A 10,079-nucleotide genomic window follows, 5' to 3' on the forward strand; every position below is an offset into this window, starting at 1 on the left:
GGGAGTCCTTAGACGCAAGCGCTGAAGGGTTCCCAAGTTTTACACATACACCCTCGAGTTGAAGAAAAAGATCACAGCCAAGCCCTCGGGCGAGGCGGACAAGGGTCGGCGGAACAGACAGGGTCGGGCGAGACGGAACCGGGGTCGGGCGAGGCGGACTGGGCTCAGCAACTCACCTTCTTCCTGAAAGGAAAGCGTGGGGTCGGGAAGAAGCGAACTTGGGCGGAGGGACTAAAGCTTCGAGCAAGGGCTAAAACTATCAATGCTCCGGCGGCGGCGCTGCTTCTTGCGGATCACAAGAGAGCTTGCATGCAGCACGGAGGAGCAAGATGCTGGTGGCTTGGAGAAAACTGAGGGAGAACTGAGAGAAGAACTCCTCAAGAGCTGGGCGGGTGGCTCTAGGAGCTTGAGCAGGGAGCTAGAGAAGGCTAAGGGCAACAAGAGCGGAGGGAACTCCGGCGACGGGGGCATTCCTTTTATAGCTGCTGGAGCAGAGGAACGGAAACGGCGCGGAGAGAGAGAAGGGGAGCGGCGCGAAGGTCGGGGAGAAGCAATGGAGTGCTCTGCCGGGGTGGCGATTGAGCAAAGAGGGCGGTGGTGCAGAACTCCGGGGGTGACGCCAGCGATCATTGCGTCCTGCCGTCAGGGCGGCGTAGGGGCGGGTAGACTGGTGGTTGAGATTTGGCGGAAAGCGGGCGTCGTCGTGCGGAAGAGGTGATAGAAGCGACCGGTTTAACGGCGCTAGAATCGAGGGTGCACAGGTGAGAAGACAGGCGGACGCGGGCGCGGGAGAGAGCGCGGAACAATAGATTGTCGGGCGGCTTCTGACAGAGCGGGGAAAGGAACTGTTGCGGCCGCGGTCGGGGTTGGCAGTGGAGGAATCGTCGTGTAGCGGCGATCGGGCGGCGCAACTGTGGCTGAAGGGACGGAAAAGACGGGCGACATCGGGCTCTGGGGCCGGGATCTGGTGGCGTGATGATGGGCGCGGGAGACGAGGCCTTGCAGAAAGGGGTGCAGAGGGCTTCCGCTGCTATTGGGGAAAGGGGGCGCGGGAACCCACTCTGTTGCTTGCCAGAGACAAAACTGAGCGACGGCGTCGGAGAAGACGAGCCACGCGGCAGGAAGACTCTGAGGCGGCCATGCAACTCGAGTGCGTCTGGCGCGGGGGATCTGGAAAAGATCTCGCGGGTCTACCGGTGGATAGATTGGATGGGTGAGAAAGATCAGCAGAATCCGACGGTGGACTGAGCTCGCCGGGGTCGGAAGAGGAGCGAAGCGGGAAAGGGGTCGGATCTCAGGGGTCGGGACCAGGCGGAAAACTGGGCACTTAGGTGCGGTCAAGCAAAACAGCTGACTAAGGTTAAGGGCTGCAATCAAGACTAACTGGGAAGGCTTAGGGGTCGGTCGTTACAGCAAGTCAACTTGGTCGTCCGTCAGATTTCATCCGATAAACCACTTACTTAGGATCGAGAAGCATTGCTCACACGAACGTGAGTAGCACAGAGACTACAACATTCCCATCACATTAACATAGTTCAACAATTTATTACATCAGAGTTTTTGAAATTCAATTAACATAGTTCAACAATTTATTACATCAAAGTTTTTGAAATTCAAACCAGTTTGCAAGGTGAATAACACGAAGATGTAAACAAGCGGAAGCTAAACGTCGATACACGATATCATGACGAAGCTAGTCATGACATCAATGATCCCTGCCCTCGCCGTCCGAGGAGGGATCCCACTCGACTGTCCAGCCCGGAGGGAGCTGAGTAGGCCAAGTGGTGCCAGCAACCACACTATCGACATTACCTAAAAAGTTAAGCCACAAACAAAGCTGAGCAACTAATACTCAGCAAGACTGACCCGACAGGTGATAACTACTTCACCAACTCCTAGATATGCAAGGCTTCTTGGTTGTGGGTTTGTTTTTGCCAAACGCCTAATGTTGGTCCTTACTTTCAATATTTTAGCTCAAGTTCTAAGTTCATTAACCATTCTAAGTTCGCAACTTATACTAAGCAAACATTGTTTCCAAACAATTAAAGAACAAACATCAAGATTAATAATCTCATGTTCCATCTTTACTCAGTGCAGAATAGCGATCAAGCAGTTCCAAACTGTGAGAGGCAGACGAATCGATTCGAATTTATTAACCATGCATCGCGAACCTAATCTCATGACATCCGCGCACCACGAAGGGTCACTTCATTTGTCAGCCGTCCCTATCGATCCCTTAGGCACATGTCAGGTCCAACTTCCTTGGGCATGCAATGCTCCATAGTCCCGGCCTCTGCCATACTGTGACCGCACTTGCACCCACATGATGCACCATGGGAACGACGTTCCAAGGATAGCCGGGAGGTATGACACGCCCCAGTTCAATCAGGTACTAGGCTTCCCTATCCCATACTAGGTATGAGATTAGTACTTTCAAACACTTGATCACGAACGTCGACACGTTTCGACCTTAGCAAGTTCATTGCTAGATAGACGGGGCAAACCACCACATTGGAACCATTCTCGGTTCCGTCCGTCATCCTTATGGTTGTAGTATAAGTAAACAAACAACTGCTATAACTTGCGAGAGACAGCAACTACTCGACCTTAGCAACCAGTGATCAAAGCAAGGTACTAAGTTCATGCATCTATGGTTTCAATCAATTCCTACAAACGTAAATGCGCAATCATAATCATCAACATATTGCATAATTTAAAATAGGGAAACATGCACCGGGGCGTGCCTTCAGGAAAAGTTAGCGGTTCCTCGAGGTCTTGATCTAACTCGGGCTCAACTTCCACATGATGTAGCTCCGCGACGGCTTCCTCTTCCAACGTAGGGTGGAGCTCGTAGGTTCCATCGGTGATATTAGCTTCTACACAACATGCACATGCAAGAGTCTAGATTTCTCCATGCTTTTACACAATGATGCAAGGCATGACTTAGTGCTAGCAAGAAAGTCGTATTTGGGCCACATTTACCTAAACAAGGTTCTAACTTTCATTAACTTCATAAAGTAAGGTGGGTTGTGGTTTAAACTTGAGGTTGACTTTGATGGCGATTGTGTACATATATAGATTCTTAAAACTAGAGTTGCATTAAGAAGGTGGGGTCGTTTTTAGGGTGCATCAAGTGCATTTGGAGAGTTATTCACATCTGAATATTTTTTTTACCTCTTCGAAAATTACCCATTAGAACTTATATTTCTTTTATTCCTTTAAACTAATTTCTTAGACAAAATTTGGTTCCACAAGCAAAAAGTAACAAATGGCATTGAGAAAATTACAGCACCTTACTTATGTCATTAATAAGTTACTGTATAAATTTGGGAGCCATTGGATTACCACAAAAAGAATTAAATGTATTTTACCACCAAGGGTAGCATGCACTTAACTATTTTTATCTCAAAACCTACAGTGGTTCTGAGGGTGAAATGTTAACAGTAGGTTGAAGGTGTGTTACAGAGACTTTGGTAAATTTTTCATGATTTTTGGAGAAGCACATCTATTTCCCATATTTTTCCTATTTATCATGTTCTATATGGAAAGGTGGATTTCTTTTTGATTCTGACCACAAACCATATTTTTCCTACAAACTACACTTTTAAACCAGGCTACTCCAAGTAGTTTTACATTTTTCTCAGCTCTGGATTAAAACTTATGCAAAAAGGAAGATTTAACCCTAGATTTGAAATATTAGGTTAAAATAGTAATTTAAAGTTCTACTCCAGGACCCTAAGTATTTTTTTTGAACTTCTACTCACTGAAACATACACCACAGAGTTAGATTTACCTTTTTAGCATTTTTCTTCAATTTATTATGATTTAAAAGGCCTAATCAAGAAATAAAACTATAGGATATTACTTCAAATAGTAACATGAGCAAACTTATTTTTGTATGAAACTAGATAGTTCACTGAGTTCCACAAAAGTGGTTTGGTATTTTTCTGATTTTTCTATGATTTATGGTGCATTTACTAAGTTTAACTCAATTTCTGCCGATTTAAAACAATAAAATCGAAACAGATTTGCATCGGGGTCCTTCAGACTTTTCAAAAATCACAATCATACCCTCAGTTTTAACATTCCAACTCTAAATCAACTTTTTCAATTACACCCGTGCCCTCGGCGGTGCACAGTGGCGGGCGGCGTCCGATTCCGGCTATTCGCCGACGGGGGTCGGGCTACAACTGGCCGGGGGTGCGTATGAGATCACCTGAGCTCGATTTGGCGAGGTTGGGGGCGACGGAGATGGCCGGCGGAGGTGGAACACGGCGGCAGCGATGAGCTCAGGCACGGCCGCGACGGCTTGAGGCGTTTCGGCGGCGAGGCGGCCTCGGGCGGTTGTCTGATGGCGGCTAGAGCTTTGGGGGCAAGTGGCGACGTGCGAACGGGTGGTGGCGAGGGGGTTTGGCCGACGTAGGGGAGCTCTCCGTGGTGAGGTGGGCGGCGGTGTATGAAACAGAGGCGGCGGGGAGAAAATGGCGGAGGGGTGCGGCCAGCGGGGGAGCTGGTCCCTTTTATAGGGCCGGGGCAGGAGCGACGGGTCGAGACGGAGCTTCGAGCGCGGTGGATAAGATTGAAGGGGGCTGGTGGGGCTGAGGGCCGGGAGGCCATTGGCGGCAGCACCATTGGCCCTGGAAGCGGAGCTCCGGAGCGTATCTCGCCGTGGTTGGCCACGGGCGATTGTTGGTGTGAGCAACCGTTTGTCGGGCGAGCAAAGGCGAAGTGCCAAGGCGCTGGTTGGGTGAACAGGTGGAGGCGTGGGACGACGGCAGCATAGCGGCTTTTCCGAGCAATGGTTGGCGGGCGTGGATGCACGACAGGGGCAAAAGATGGGCTCGGCAGGTGAGAGGGCACTGGGGAGCTCCTTCGAGTCTTGTCGCGGCATCGGTTGGGCGTCAGGCTCGCCGTCCTGTCGCTTCCCCGTCGGGGATAGGGCGTCGGCGAGCTACCGGTGACAGCGCGCCACGGGGCAGGCAGTGCTCGGGGCGAACATGCCGGGGCGCTCTGGCGTCGAGGCAAAGCAGGGCAAGAACATTGTCGACTTCGAGGGCCATTTATTCCAAATTTTCAAACTAAACGTTCAAATATCCCTTTATCAAACTTATAGTCCTATGGTCCGGGTTCAAACTTTACTAAAGGTGTTTGTCCAGATTTTGAACGGATTTGGAGATAACTCGAGCCAAGTTTTGCAAAAACTAGAATTTCCACACTGAGAACATTTCGGCCGAGCTGATGGAATTTCAGGAATTCGGCTATCTTTGACGTGAATTTTGGATAGCTTCTGAGTTGAATTAGACCAAGGTGCTATTGAAGTAATTGTTCTTTGGTCTTAGGACTTCAACTTCTATTAAGGACTTTTCTTGAGTTTAGTTCAGATTTTTGGAGGAACAAGCTTACCAAGGTGCATGCTCTGGGCATTTTTCAGACTTTTAACACGACTGTTTAACACCAAAAAGGCTGAGTTGACTGTTTAACACGACTTTGACCAAGTTTTTGAGCAGGTTCTGTTGCGATTTGGACCTGGGTCAGTGTAACAACGTTGGTACACACTCAAAGTACTACAAATTCTATTAAAGGTTTGACTTGAGGTTAGATATAGAATTGTGAGATAGCATGTTGCAAAGTTGGGGAAAAATATGAATTCCAGGACTTAGGTCCTTTGTAGGGTTTTAATATACTCCTAATTTGATTCTTTTTTTTGACCTTCTCCCACTCCGAATCAGCCAAAGTGTTATTAATAAAAGTTGTTTGAAATTAAAAATTTTACAACTCTTATTTGGTCAAAATTTTAAGTTTGTATAAAAAAACTCATGTTTTATATTTAACTCCAAAAAGTGTTTTTAGGGGCAATTTGTACATTTCACCTCTTTTACTCGGTGACTAATGACTTTCTTAAATTTAATTACACCTAATTAAGATAGAGTTGTTACAAGTAGGTAGGCTAAGAAGGTGCAGGAGGAATGAACCCTCTGAAATCCAGGGAACGAATGGACCTAAACTGTCCAAGTATGGAGTAATCATCACATGCAGCTACTGCAAACAAGAGAACCATAATGCAAAAGGCTGTTTCTTTAAGAAAGAGGGCATCAGACTTGATGACTATGATCCAGAGGTGCATGGCATTAATCCACAAGCTCCACCAGCTCCAACAAATGATGTCGATGGCCCACCAACTCCAAAACAGGATGAACCGGTAATGGTACCACCAGTTCCAGAGATAATATATGAAACATGTGTTTTTTCCCCCACATTCTTAAGATGCTCCCAATGGTTTTCTTGCCATTGGGTGAATCAGTAATTGGAGTTGCTGATTGGTGTTTATGCAGGATCTTCCAACTTCCTAATGGTTTTCTCAAGATGCTCCTAGGCATTATACTTCAAGTCAACTACCACAAGATGCATCTGCACCAGCTTACTCCAATTTGATTACACAACTTAGCTCCACCATGCTTTTGCAAATGATTGAGCAGGTAAATATGATAGCTTAACCTTGTTTATTTCCATCTTTTTGTCACAACCATTGATATCAACATATTCCTTTCTGTGCTACCTTCAGCATGGATCATAGTCACAATCTTCATCTCTGCCTCCTCGGCCACTGCCAGACTCTGCTTTCATCACATCAAACCAACCAATTGCAAGACCTACTCATTTAACAACTGCAACAAACCATGGCAAGGCAAGGAAGAGGAAGGCAGCACCTGCCAAGAAGAAAGGCGATGTGTAGCAAACAATAAGGCATCAACATCAAAAAGTTGATGTGCAAACAAGAAGATGCTTTTTCTTTTTGTCATCTTTTGTTGATGAAAGTGAACACATATTCTTGGATGTGCTTAGTTGTAAATGATAGTGAACAAAACCATCACTTTTGCTCTTTTGGCAATGACTAGTTCTGAAATGCAGTTGTATATAAGCAATGATCAGCATGACATGTAATAGGTTAGCACCAAAACTATGTTGGATGCTCTGGATTTAACAATATCTATCAATTTCTGTTAACATCTATTAGATTCTGACAATTCATAATGATACATTCGAGCATTTCATAGAACATCAAACATTATCATTCATTCATTTTTTTCAAATTTCATACATCCATATTAGTACACAACATCAACCTCTCCTGAAGATTACATACATATTGCAATTGCACTCATAGCTACCAAACATCTCAACAACACAACAATGTGCCTAACAAATTCTATGAGAATGTCCATCTTGTCCTCATGAACCTATCCTGCAATCTGTATCTTCGGCTGTGATTCAGACCTCTTGTTTCTATCATGAACTTATCCTGCAGTTGTTTTCGTCCTCTTTTGAGGCTTGCAGCTCGACAGCAACAGCTTACCTACTTCTTTCACCGACCTAACTCCACTACAGCTTTAGCATGTACACCAGGCAGATGTTTGCTTGCCAAGTCCCAACACCACCGATCAAGCTTGGAAATTAAGTGCTTGACATCTCATTTCATAGCAAGAAGCTGTTGCCAAGAAGCTTACCTGCTTCTTTCACCGAGCACAGAGCACGTAGTCACTACGAGCTCTGCTGGATCCCCTACCTCATCCTGCGGCGGGGAATTGGGCTCGGTCTTGGGCTCCATTGCCGCCAAGCAGAGCTGCCTACAAGCTCCACTATCGCCATGCAAATCGGGCTCGGGCTGCTGCTGTAGCAAATCGGGCTCGGGCGGGGAGTCGGTCTGCGGCGGGGAATCGGGCGGTGGCGGCAATGGGGAATCGGGCGGCGGCGGCGGCGAATCGGGCAGCGGCGCGACAGGAGCTAGGATGCTGGGTCTATGGTGAGGAAAAAGGGAATTAGGGACTGAATCCATTGGTGTAATTATTAAGGGGGCTATATGAAAAAAAACCGCCCTGGATTCGCCGTGGGCAGCAAGCATCCAGCGTGGCACACCATGTGTGCAAGCGGGTCTGGTCCAAGCTCGTTAGGACATGTGTCAACGCTCAGATCTAGATATTGTAGCTAGATTTCCATTTTCTGAGTACAGGGATTTAGACGGTCGGCCGTGAATTTATCTCCCTCGTATGTGCCTCACGGTCACGGTCGCGACCTGCCGGGCTCGTCGTGGCCGCCTGTAACAAACACACTTGGCGCCTCGCTGCCGCGCGAGCCAGTGAAAAGAACGGCCTGGGGCTGAGGTGCAGCCAGGCGAGGCGAGCCCAGCCAACTAAGGGGGTGTTTGGATCCCCGGGCTAAACTTTAGCTCCTATCACATCAAATGTTTGGATACTAATTAGGAGTATTAAACATAGGCTAATTAAAAAACCAATTTCACAACCCCTAGGCTAAATTGCGAGATGAATTTATTAAGCCTAATTAGTCCATGATTTGACAATATGGTGCTACAGTAAACATTTGCTAATGATGGATTAATTAGACTTAATAGATTCGTCTCGCGATTTAGCCTAGGGGTTGTGTAATTAGTTTTGTAATTAGTCTAGGTTTAATACTTCTAATTAGTGTCCAAACCTTCGACGTGACGGGACTAAAATTTAACCCCCTCTTTCCAAACACCCCTAAAGATCCAAACACCTCCCACTCTGGATATTCGATCGCTGGTCCAGTTGGTGGTGCGGACAAGGGCTCACGGCTCTCTGCCTCTCCCTCCCCTCCCAACCGCCCATTTCTGCTTGCACTTGCCAGATCCTCGTCCCGCCCGGTAGTTCCGGATCTGCGTCTCCTGTGAGATCCCTGCGCGCCGCTCGTTCCCCCGCCGGCCTCGGTACGCTGGCAGGTCTCACCGACGCCCGTCGGCCAGGACTGCGGTGGCGGTGGCGGGGCGCCACTATCGACGTCTCAGGCGCCGGCGGATCGGCCTCTGGCTGTTCCGCGGTGAGATCTTTTGAACCGTCCGGGTGCTGTTTTCCTCCTCTGACCTCTCGGTCGGCCCTCTTCACAAGCTCCGGCGAGATCTTGGGACGCATCCGTACGGGGATCGCGGTTCACGGGAAGGCCGACGAGGAGTTCCTGGCTCGTACGAGACCCTGAATCTCCGATCCTGTTCAAAAGGTACGTGGCCTTGCCGTGTTCAAGAAGTCTCGGTTCGTGCCTGATTCGCTCTCTATGCCGTCGCGTCTCGCGACGCAGAGTCTGTTTTTCTTGCTCGAATCCCAAGCTCCCCTGACGGCTGACGCCCTGACGCTGCCCTGCTGCTCTGCTCTGACAATATTTTCAGCGACGAACCAAACGCCGAAACGCGTACTGCCGTACTCCTAGTGCCTTCGTTGCAAAGCCTCTGACCGGTCGTTCCGCCGACACACCGGTGGAATTCCAGACTGAAGTCAGAGAAAAGGCGCCGATGAATCGTGCTTCCTCGTCTTCAGATGGGCACCTTTTTTCCTCGAGGAGTTGCAGACGACCACAGCTCTCTCCTCGTGGAATCATAGTCGCACAGGGAGATCATCCAGGCTTCTTTGGTAATCCATTACTGAACCCCGTCACATTACCCAAACCTAAGCTATTACCACTAGCCACTGGTCCAGTGACAGACCGAAGGAAAGATGCCATTGTCATCGTCCTGCTGGAGTCTGGTGCCATGGACAACGTCTGCCGATTACTAAACTCCGAAGCGGCCACTTGGCAGGTGGCAGGTTTGGCGCTCCCTACGTCGCCATGTACACTCGTGGCTGCAGAGGTATCAGGTATCACGGTACACGGTATCGGTATCCATCGCACCTGCTGTCACCACTCACCACCGCCATCATTGCTGCCGAAAATTTTGAAATTCTTCTCCTGCACAGAAACTCAAACCGACACCCATACATGCCATGTTCCCAACAACCAGCATCAATGGTCTCATCAATGTTTAGATACTAATTAGGAGTATTAGACGTAGACTATTACAAAACTCATGCAAAATTCGCTGAGTTTTATTAAATCACCTTAATATTCACTGGCAAAACTACATTTTTTAAAACTGTAAACATTTCGACAGTTCATTTTTGATCTATCCAGCACATTAACAGCATACAACATAAATTGGTAGTTGGTGTCTGTTTTAAAAATGGTAGCTGAAAAGGAGATGACATCTAACCCAATATGCTAGGCTACTAGCAGAC

The 10,079-nt window shown here is 47.9% G+C and overlaps 1 long non-coding RNA gene across 1 annotated transcript; it reads left to right on the forward strand.

The window, feature by feature from the left end:
- The first annotated feature begins 8,676 nt into the window (after positions 1-8,676).
- Positions 8,677-9,690, forward strand: LOC111256810. The gene is made up of 2 exons (XR_002677080.1): positions 8,677-9,030; positions 9,197-9,690. It is a non-coding gene; the product is annotated as an uncharacterized LOC111256810 (long non-coding RNA).
- The last annotated feature ends 389 nt before the right edge of the window (positions 9,691-10,079 follow it).

The sequence above is a fragment of the Setaria italica genome, chromosome III (genome assembly GCF_000263155.2).
Source record: "Setaria italica strain Yugu1 chromosome III, Setaria_italica_v2.0, whole genome shotgun sequence".
In the NCBI taxonomy this organism is placed as follows: domain Eukaryota; kingdom Viridiplantae; phylum Streptophyta; class Magnoliopsida; order Poales; family Poaceae; genus Setaria; species Setaria italica.